The sequence below is a fragment of the Pygocentrus nattereri genome, chromosome 3, assembly GCF_015220715.1.
Source record: "Pygocentrus nattereri isolate fPygNat1 chromosome 3, fPygNat1.pri, whole genome shotgun sequence".
NCBI lineage: Eukaryota > Metazoa > Chordata > Actinopteri > Characiformes > Serrasalmidae > Pygocentrus > Pygocentrus nattereri.
This window is the reverse complement of record NC_051213.1, coordinates 3018614-3029495: the sequence shown is the minus strand read 5'-3', so window position 1 is coordinate 3029495 and position 10882 is coordinate 3018614. Positions and strand designations below refer to the sequence as shown.

Here is a 10882-nt window from a genome sequence, read left to right as displayed (position 1 = left end):
CTTTTCCCACTTTACTATAATACTTCTTACTAATAATGTTCGCTGTCCGGTGTCGACCATAGGAGGATGGGTTCCCCTTCTGAGTCTTGGTTCCTCTCAAGGTTTCTTCCTCTTTTAGGGAGTTTTTCCTTGCCACCGTCGCCGCTGGCTTGCTCATGGGGGCTCGGACCCGGAGTTTCTCTCTTCTTTTCTCTTCTCTCTGTAATGCTGATTGTTCTGTAAAGCTGCTTTGTGACAACACCTGTTGTAAAAAGCGCTATATAAATAAATTTTGCTTGCTTGCTTGCTACTTAATTCAGAGTCGGCATGGGCTTTTCAGGCTTCTGTGTGGGATCACACAGCTTATTATTCAGTTAAACTAGCTCAGACTACCAATTCTGAATGTAAGGAAAATGAAATGAAAAATGAAATGAAAAAGTATACACTGGTGCAGTCAGCAGCACTGTATTGTATCTGAATGCAGTCTCGGGTCTACAGAGTAAGGGGTTGTTAACCCAGTCAAATCTAACATCTTCCTAGGGAAACTTTACCCATTTAACTTAAGTGTGTGAGTTACAGTGCGTGTATGTTGCATTTGCCAGAGTGAAATAATAATAAATAATAATAATTTTATTTATATAGCACTTTTCAGGACAGTGCAAAAAAGAGGTAAAGAAGAGGGTGCAGGCAGGATGGAGTGGGTGGAGACGGGTGTCAGGGCTGATGTGTGACAGAAGGATAGCAGCAAGAGTGAAAGGGAAGGTCTACAAGACAGCAGTGCGTCCTGCTATGATGTCTGGTTTGGAGACTGTGGCTCTGTCTAAAAGACAGGAGGCTGAGCTGGAGGTGGCGGAGATGAAGATGCTGAGATTTTCGTTGGGAGTGACCAGGCTGGACAAGATTAGAAATGAGCAGATCAGAGGGACAGTGAAGGTGGAGCAGTTTGGAGATAAAGCCAGAGAGGCCAGGTTGAGATGGTTTGGACATGTGTTGAGGAGGAATAGTGGATATATTGGGCAAAGAATGTTGGAGATGGAGCTGCCGGGTAGAAGGAGAAGAGGTAGACCTCAGAGAAGGTTTATGGATGTAGTGAAGGTGGACATGGAGATGGTTGGTGTGAAAGTAGAGGAGGCAGTGGATAGGGCAAGATGGAGGCAGATGATCCGCTGTGGCGACCCCTAAAGGGAGCAGCCGAAAGAAGAAGAAGAATATAGCACTTTTCATGCCAGTGGCAGCTGGACAGGGTCAGACAGGAACTTGGTTAGTTTAAAATAGTTGTGACCTCCTCATAGTTGATAAGATGTCATTACTGTTGTAGGAGGCCGATCAGGAACATTATAGGAGCTTGTCTGAGTCTGCGGAGCTACACCCTGTCGTATCAGGTCTGTTTTATTTTGGAGACTTGTGAAGTCTTCACAGACATTAGAAGATAAATCATCATTAAACGCACTAGCAGAGTCGGGGTTAATTATTTGGATTATGGTGGAGAAAAGCATTTTGGTGTTATTTTTGGTGTCTATTGATTACACTGGAGAGGAATGACTGTCTGGATATTTTCAGAGCGTTATTAGACGGAGATCTGCTCTGTGAGAATATCATACTGTACCCGCAGTTTAGTTTTCCTCCACTTTTCCTCTGATTTACGACAATTTCTCTTAAGCGGACATATTTCTCTTAAGCACGTGCATTTCCCTTAAGTGGGCGTATTTCTCTTAAACGGGCATATTCCTCTTAAGTGGGCCTCTTAATCCGGATCAGGTCTATCTGAAAACTCCCAGAACTCCCTTGGGGATCACGTGACCACTGACTCTTGTTCCACAACCAATCGTCGTCCTGCTTCACCAGAGTGCTGATGAGTTTCACCTGTCCTCCTTGTTCATGGGACTGATGATGGTGAGTATTTAAAGCCCGGGCTTTAGGGAGGTCTTTGTGAAGTATTGCTTTCCTGGAAGCTGATGAGTGGTTTTCCTGTATAGCTGTCTTGGGTTTCTGGATTGTCCACCCTGCCTTTTGGATTTTGCCTGCCTTCTGGTGATGTTTGTTTTCTTGTGTTCTTGGTCTGTTTTGGGTCTGACTGTTGCCTGTGCTTTGACTGAGATCTGATTTTTCTGAACTGACCTGTCAAATGTCAGAATGTTCCTTATGTAAATATGACTTGCCCTAAATGCAGGAGCTGTAGCCCTCAGCTTTAGACTGGAAAATAGACCCAACTAAGAGAAGCTTCTGGAGTGTCTGACTGGCGTACCCACCAGGTGAGTTCACACTTGTGCTTCCCTTTCATCCCCTACTTTAGTTTTGCTGGTGTTAAATGTGGCCGTCAGCTGTGTGAATTGTGATGAAGGCTAACAGGTTCTGCTGAAATACTTGCAGTAAAATGAAGTCCGTGCTCGTTCTGCTGGGTGTCCTCCTGACTCTGACCGCTGTTTGTGAAGGTAAGCTTGTTTTCTTTGTTCTGATCACAACTGTTATAAAAATAAACTCAAGCACATGGGCTTAATTCTGAGAGGTCTATGAATTCAGGTTAGTCCAGGTGGAAGTGCTCACCTGTATCTAGGCATCTTCCTGTTAGGGGCTGGATCATTTAGCAGAGCATGATGGATGTAGGACGCTTGTCTTAAATTCCTGATGTTGAGGTGAGATTTACTTAAATTATGGCACAGTATCTATAGAACCTGCAGCAGTCTCACAGGAAATATCAGCCATCTTTCTGTTCTTATTCCATCAGTAATGCAATAATGCACACTTCTACTACAGGCACACTACAGAATTATGGAGGATACAAAAGCATTTGTCAAGCTGGAGGATGTGAGGCGACAAAGGCTTGGACTGCACATTAGCTGAGGGAATGTCTGGCTGTTTTGGAACCACTGGTGGAGTAGCTGCATCACTAGTTACTCAAATGTGACGAATTGCTGATATTTTTATCAGACTTGGTGCTTATTTTGGCTGCGGGTTTGTTTAGCTAAAATTAGCTGTAGGAAACTGTCAGTATCAGCCTGCCAAGTTTAATCACAACACAATCCAGCTGTTTAGCATTGTAAACTGGAACATCAGCATGGTCTGTCAAGCTTGTCAAACCTTAAAATGGTTTCTATGAAAATTGCACCATGATAACTTTTGCATGCTTTTCAGGTGGTGTGAATGGTAAGGGGCTGCTTTTCCCAAACCCGTCGGCCAATTCCTTCAAGCTCACCCCCCCCAAGACCCCACGGAAAAACCACACAGTCCAGTCTGGTGGTGCTGTTATCCTGGGTCAGGATCCAAACTGTTTCAGTGGAAAATTTGAAGGCCAGAGTTTTGTGGGTGAGAGTTCAGACATGAACATGTGGGCTCATGTGCTGATGGGTGGTCAGATTAGGAACATCAGTGATGGCGTGTGTTTTGGGACCAGAACCAAATGTGCTTATCTGGGACACTATGCAGGATGAAGTAAATGGGAATGTCCTTGTAGTGCCAAAGAAGTACAACTGATATGCAAGAATCTGCAGTATGGTCCTGTAAACAAATAACATGTGATGTTTTCTGAAACAGACCTGTAAACAAGGATGTATCAGTACATATCACTTGCATATTATCTGGCATTACAGCAAAGTGTATCACAACATTGGAAAATGACAATAAAACTGCATGAGCAAACAAATGTGTATGCTGAATGATAAAAATGACAGCAGTATGCTGTGTGGTCCCACATTTACATTACAAACAAGTTTATTGTTAAATGATACAAGCTTCTCCAGATATTGATGCTGTGTGTGTGTGTGTATAATTATCAGACAGGCCAATTTGCAGTTAAGATTGGATTAGTTACCCCTGTTGTATAGCATGATGGCCCAGAGCTGTGAAGATGCTCCAGTATAAAATAAAGCAGGAATGTGCCTGTACTGTACTTTCACTTATTATACAGAATCAGCCATTCCTTAAACATGCATGTCTCCAATGTGACTACCTTTCTACGTAGTGCTTGTTGTGCCACTGATAAAACAAATTCATGTAACCTGATGTTCAGGTTGGAGGAAGAAAGCTTGGGCGAAACAATCCTTCTCTGGTCAAGCGGTGTTTACAATTTAAGCTAAATACCAAATAAAAGCTAAGAGGATCTGTTTGAAGGCTGGATGGTGAAGCTTTAGAAACTGCCCTGGTAGAGGCAGTCTGAGTCTTTATGAAAAGTGGGAGTGAGCTGAAACGGTCCCATCCTCTCAATGCTGGTACATCTGGCTGGCACAGTGATGTAACTGAGGGTATTGCAGCACAAATGAACAGGAGAGCAGTTGGTGATGGTGAGGAGGAGGCCCTGATGGTCAGTCTTCAGCAGGGTGGGAGGGCAGTCATTATCTCAGGAAGAGTAGAGATTAAATTAGTTCTGCTCAGGAGTTTGACCAAATATGATTTCTCCCAGAGTGTGGCTGATGACTTTGGCAGATCTAACTATAACAGCACAAACTAAAGGGAGAGAACCAGAAGGTAGCATGGATATGAGAGAACCCTGAGACACTGGGATCCCCCCACACCACCGTTAACAAACCTGTGTGATTCGCGTGAAGTGGTGGGTCAACAGCACCAATATCTCAGTTTTACCATAAGCCTCTATGCCCATGAAACCCTGGATCTCCTGCCTTTATCTAAAGGGGAAGGATAATTATCAAAAGCCAAACTAAACAAATGTTTTCAGTCTAGACTTAAAGGTTGACACACTGTCAGAGTCCCGAACATTAATTCCACAATTATTCCACAATTTGGGGGCTTTGTAAGAAAAAGATCTCCCCCCCCCCCCCCCCATTGACATCCGAGGTTTAGGAACCAGTAGAAAACCAGAATCCTGTGATCTGAGTAAACGTGACGGTTCTTAATGGGAAATAAGGTCTTGCAGGTACTCCGGTACGAGACCGTGCAGGGCTTTATACGTCAATAAGAAGAATTTTATAGTCAATATCTTTTTTATTTAATCTGGATTTATCATCTGGTTTGGCTGATATGTACAGCTGTGCATCAGCATAGCAGTGGAAACTAATTCCTTGTCCATTTATAACCTACTGGGTTAATTAATAAGCCTAATGGTAAATGAGATCCTATATCTGGCGGGGTAAGTGTAATCGGTATGTTACCTCAGTAACGTGTTTAACAGTTTTAAAAGGACAGATGCATTTAGGTAGAAGCTTACACCAAATTCGCTCTGGAACTCTGAAGTCTCTTGTGGCCAACCACACTCGATCCCCTGGTTGGAAAGTGGGTGTTGCTTCCCGATGCTTGTCTGCCTGATGTTTCTGGTGTTGAAGCATCTGTCCGATGTGTTGATGGGTTCGTTCCCAAACTTGTTTCCTACGCTTCATCCACTCATCCAAGGCCGGAACATTAGTCTGTGCCCCTGTCCACAGTGCCAAAGGAGACTGAAAACTTTGGATGCACTGAAAAGGGGTTAGTCCTGTAGTAGGACAAAGCAGTGAGTTTTGAGTTATCTCAGCCCAGACCAAAAATCTAGCCCAATCTGTCGGATTTTCATGACAGTAAATTCTTAAAACTTTGCCAAGTTCTTGATTTGCCCTTTCACTTTTTCCATTTGTTTGAGGAATTGAGGACCCCTATAACTGATATTATGTCCTCAGGTGTTCCAACGAATCTGAAACCTGCTGAACTACGGCTTCTGCAATCAGAAAGGCAGAGGCCAGGTTAGCAAAGGACACAAATCCAACCCCTCTTGAAAATCTATCTATGATAGTCATTACTGTAGTAAATCCTTTTGACTCAAGCAAATCAGTAACAAAATCGGCCGCTATGTGAGTCCATGGGTGCTTGGGTATGAGTAAAGGCACTAGTTTCCCTGCGGGCAGGAGCTTAGGTGTCTTACACTGGGCACATGTTGAACAGGAGGCAATAAACGAGTGAATGTCTTTATTCATAGACTTCCACCAATACCTAGAGATCAAAAGGTTCTGTGTATGAGTCTCACTAGGATGGTCTGATGTCAGAGATGAATGCGCCCAAGTGATGAGGGGCGTTCTGAAAGGTAGGGGAACATACAGCTTCTCTGGAGGACACTGAGTGGGAATCTGGGTGTGATTTAGTGCCTCCTTTTTCAGAATCTATATACCACCTGATGGACAAAATCTTAACCTCTGGGGGAAGGATTCTTTCAGGGGCTTTTTCCGGTGTAGTGTGGGGATCTGGATGGTATTTTTTAGAAAGTGCATTGGCTTTAGTGTTGTGGGATCCTGGCCTGTAAGTAATACTAAATTCAAATCTGGGGAAAAAGCAGTAACCATCTTGCTTGCCATGCGTTAAGTCTTTTGGTGGTGCAAAGGTATTCCAAGTTTTTGTGATCGGTTATCACGACAAATGGATGGTTGGCTTCTTCTAGCCAATATCTCCATTCCCATCATTTCTCTCTGGAACTGTGAGCTTGTGGGAATAAAATGTGACTGGGTGTAATTTGGCTGGGACTCCATTTCTCTGTGATAGCACTGCCCCAACCCCTGTCTCGGAAGTGTCGACTTCCACTACAAATGGTTTCTTGGGATCAGGATGTATCAGAATGGGAGCCGAAGTGAAGGCTGCCAGAAGTTCCTGAAAAGCCTTCTCTGCATGTTTGTTACAGAGAAGCTTCCTGGGGTTTCTCTTGAGAAGTGAGGTTAGGGGAGATGCTGTGGAGCTAAAATTCCTAATGTACCTGCTGTAGAAATTAGTGAATCCCAGAAAGCGTGGGCTGGAGGTAAGGGAAGTGGGACCCTAAGGTTGCTGGCTCGATCCCCAGCACTGACAGTATATGACTAAGGTGTCCTTGAGCAAATAAGCCCTGGAGATCTGATTTAATGCTCAATAATCTATGCAGGGCCGGACTCCCCCATCCTTTTCCTTTATAAAGAAGCAAGTAGATGGTTGGATAAAGCCCTGCTCTAGAGCTTCATCAGTGTGTAGACATCTAATGCCTTCTGCTGTTCCTGAGTCAAGGGATAAACTCTGGCTTTAGGGAGAACAGGGTCTTTTATAAGGTCAATAGTGCAATCCTAAGGCCTGTGAGATGGTAGTTTAGTCGCATTATTTTTAGTAAACACTTCCTTCAGGTCACTGTATTCTTGAGGAATCTGGAACGGGGATTCAGAGTTGGGGCTCTCAATGGTGGTGGAGCCTAGATAAATGGAAGGTGAGGGAATGCAATGCTGTAGACAGAATGGAGACCAGTGTGTAATTCTGCGTTCTGTCCAAGAGATAGTGGGGTTGTGCTTTTCTAACCAGGGGAGCCCTAGGATATACCGTTGTTCAAGAGGGGGTTTAACAAAATTAATATTTCTTCTTTTTAACATTTCATCAAAAAGGTAATCAAAATCAAAAATGATTGTTACCAACAATCATAAGTGTATACTGTTTTCTATTTTCTTTGAAACCAACAGAAAAAAATGTTTGTAATCTAAAATTAACCCCTTCAACATCTCACACTCCATGACAGTGATGGACACCTTTAGTATCCATAAGGGAGTGTTGAAAACTCAGACAGCAGGACCCGATTGTTGTTTATGACTTTAAAACGTTTCACCCATGACTTGTTTTTCAACGTGAGGTTCTTGTTATTTCTTATGATGCCGTCTGCATGAGCCAGTTTGTGTTAACTGCTGTCATGATTTGCCACATAATGATCGACAAGACCAATCAGTGTGTCTAGTCTAATGTCAGAGTTTAGTGTGATTCCTATTGCTTTCATACGTTTTACCAGTTGCTGTGCAATAGCCGTATGTCTTGGGCCCAGAACTCTGTAATGTAATCGTCACCACCAATTTTATCTATCAAATCACTTAAGTAGAGCCCCAGAGGGTCCCAATTTCTTTCACAAGACACAAAAATAACCCTGTCAGTATCGCTGTAAAATAGTCTGTCACCTAATATGTCCATCAGATTGTACAGTTGAAGGACGACTGACTGCCGAGCCCTCCTGCTACCCACTTCAGACCAGCTGCCCACGCCCCAGCTGCCACCACCTGCCTTGGACGAGCTGCCCACCCTACGCTGATGTTTTCATAGACTCCTAGTTATTCCTAATACCAATATTACTGCTATTAATATTAGTAGTATAATCACTTGTAGGTAGTTTGACCAGAGGAGGACGGGTCCCCCCTGGTGAGCCTGGTTCCTCCCAAGGTTTCTTCCTCAGTTCTGAGGGAGTTTTTCCTTGCCACTGTTGCCCCTGGCTTGCCCACCGGGGGGTTTCTGTACATTCTTACAGTCCTGTTGAAACTTTGTCTTTTCCGAAATTCTGTAAAGCTGCTTTGTGACAACATCCGTTGTAAAAAGCGCTACAAATAAATTTGATTTGATTTGACACAGTTCTAAACGAGCGTGTGCTGTTGTAAAGGCACTGAGAAACACGTGTTGGGCACTGAGAAACACGTGTTGGGCAGCTGTCTCCAGCAGAATAGCACCACTCAGTCATCGCTGTGGCATCAGACACAAACAAGTGTTTGATGTCATATCCGTCTGCAAATATGGGCTGGATCGGTCAACAACCCGGACACTGGCAAGTTCTCCCCTCATCACTTTAGAAAAACATTCCAGTAATAGGAAATTGTCTCAACCGGCTGCATTGTGTGCTAACCACATGTAACCCTGTTTTTGGGGCTTTTAAACTCTGAGGAGTTCTACTACACAGTCAGACCCCTCTGCTGTGAACTCTCTACCGTCAGATTCAGATTCAGATTCCTTTATTGATCCCAGAGGGAAATTGCAGTTGTTACAGTGCAGCCATTTATGTAAAAGAATAAACACTTTAATAATTTAAAACAAAAATAAAGAGATATTTGCAATATGTACACGAGATTTAAGTTCTTATGAAAGTGGCGAATGTGATAGTAAATATGAAACATCTACTATAAAGCAGTTAAATCATTTAAATTATTTAAATTAGTGCCCCTCTGAGTTATTGCACACACAATTGTTATTATTACCCCTATGAACAGTTTGTATTGAGTTCTGCGAGTCATACACTGAGGGAGGAGTTATAGAGTTTGATGGCCACAGGTAGGAATGACTCCCTGTGGTGCTGTGTGGTGCAAATGTGATTGCAAAGACAAAGTTGGCTTCATTCTTACCGTTTTCAAATCATGCCTCAAAGACGTCAAAGTCAAAGATGTACGACTCACTTAGTTCTTTTCATTTGATTGGCTGTGTTGCAGTCTATGCAATATTAATGTTATTGCTAAGAAACTTTAAATTAGGGTGTGGGGTAACCTGGATTTATTCGAAGTCTACAGAATAGGACAAGAGAGAGAAATGCTCGCACCAAGGATGCTTCAATAAAATCAAGTTTATTAGCTTATCAAATATCAAGCTACCTTGGACTATATTCAGTGATAGACAAAAGAAAATAAACAAAAACACAACCAAAAGGATAAAAGCAAAAAGGACAACATAGCTCACGTAAAGTGGTTTAGTTCAATGATACGAGGCAGGGTGGTTCTCGGGAAGATGTGTGAAACCTGAACTTGAAAGAGTCTCTGTAGAGAACTAACCTAAGTCTGGACAGGAGTAACTATATATGGCTGAGTTAGATGTACCTATTAAATGTTCTCTTATTAAACAATTTGGCATCAGAGCCCTGACTGCAAATTGATGGAACCAGCTTACGTGGGAGTCGGGCTGACTTCAGAGAGGCCGTCTTCTAGGTTGGCTTCAACTCTAAAACTTTCTCCACATTATTATATGAGCACAAAGAAACATATTTGGTCAGCAGTATTGACTTCTAGTCAAGGTATCTTTCCTTAGAATCTATATACAGCAAAGCATTAAGTGGGTGCAGTTTTTATGCAAACAGCCTGTGTAAATGAGAGAGCCTGTCGGAAGACATGCAGGATAAAGCAATGACAGCTCTATTTGCAGCAAATTAGCTGGAGAACAACTGTCTCTTTGAAACAGAGCATGAAGGGACATCATATTTTCAGAAATGCAGAAGAGAGCTACAGATTTTTTCACCTGTGCTGCAACCTCACAAAAACTCTAGCAGCTCCTACAAATCCTGTATTAATAATGCAGTATGGTTACATAATTACTTATAATACCTTGTATAATCCTGTTACACTGTAGACACTAATGCTGTCATGCACCATATATAACATGTAGTTTTACTGTTTTCCCTGGTCCCAGGACACCTGATCCAACTAATCAGCTCATTAAAAATGAAAGCATTAAAAGAAGCCTTGTACATCTTCTATAGAATGATGGTAGCACATGGCAGGTGCTGATTCAACACTTTTCTCTATAATAGTTCAGCGACTACACAGACAACTCCATCCTGTAATGATCTAGTCTCCGATCTAAGTGCTAGATTATGGGAAAACCTTGACCTTCTCACCCCAATAAAAAGGAAGAAAAGCTCACGCATTCTTAAAAATCCATGGATGAACGTGGAAATGCGCCCGCTTAAGAGAAATGGTACTAAATCAGACGCTTATGGGGGAAAACTAAACTGCAGGTACAGTATGATATTCTCAAACAGCAGATCTCCGTCTATAATAACGCTCTGAAAATATCCAGACACTCAGACAAGCTCCTATAATGTTCCTGATCGGCCTCCTACAACAGTAATGACATCTTATCAACTGTGAGGAGGTCACAACTATTTTAAACAAACCAAGTTCATCCACATGTGATCTTGACCCTGTTCCTACGTCATTCCTTAAGATGGTTTTTGATTGTGTGCACAATGATGCTTTAACTGTTGTAAATTGTTCTCTGTGCTTTTCCAGATGATTTTAAAACTACCCAGGTGAAGCCTCTGCTGAAAAAGAGTACCACACTAAATCATTTTAGACCAATTTCAAACCTACCTTTTCTAAGTAAAGTCTTCATCAAAACGATTTGCTGTGTCTTGTTGAGTCCCCCAAGGTTCAGTCTTAGGGCCTTTGCGTTTCTCTTTGTACATGCT

General features: G+C 42.6%; 1 long non-coding RNA gene across 1 annotated transcript; it reads left to right on the top strand.

The window, feature by feature from the left end:
• Positions 1-1903: 1903 nt before the first annotated feature.
• On the top strand, positions 1904-3671 carry LOC108417365. Its single transcript, XR_005130080.1, has 4 exons — positions 1904-2010; positions 2150-2231; positions 2350-2411; positions 3112-3671. It is a non-coding gene; the product is annotated as an uncharacterized LOC108417365 (long non-coding RNA).
• The last annotated feature ends 7211 nt before the right edge of the window (positions 3672-10882 follow it).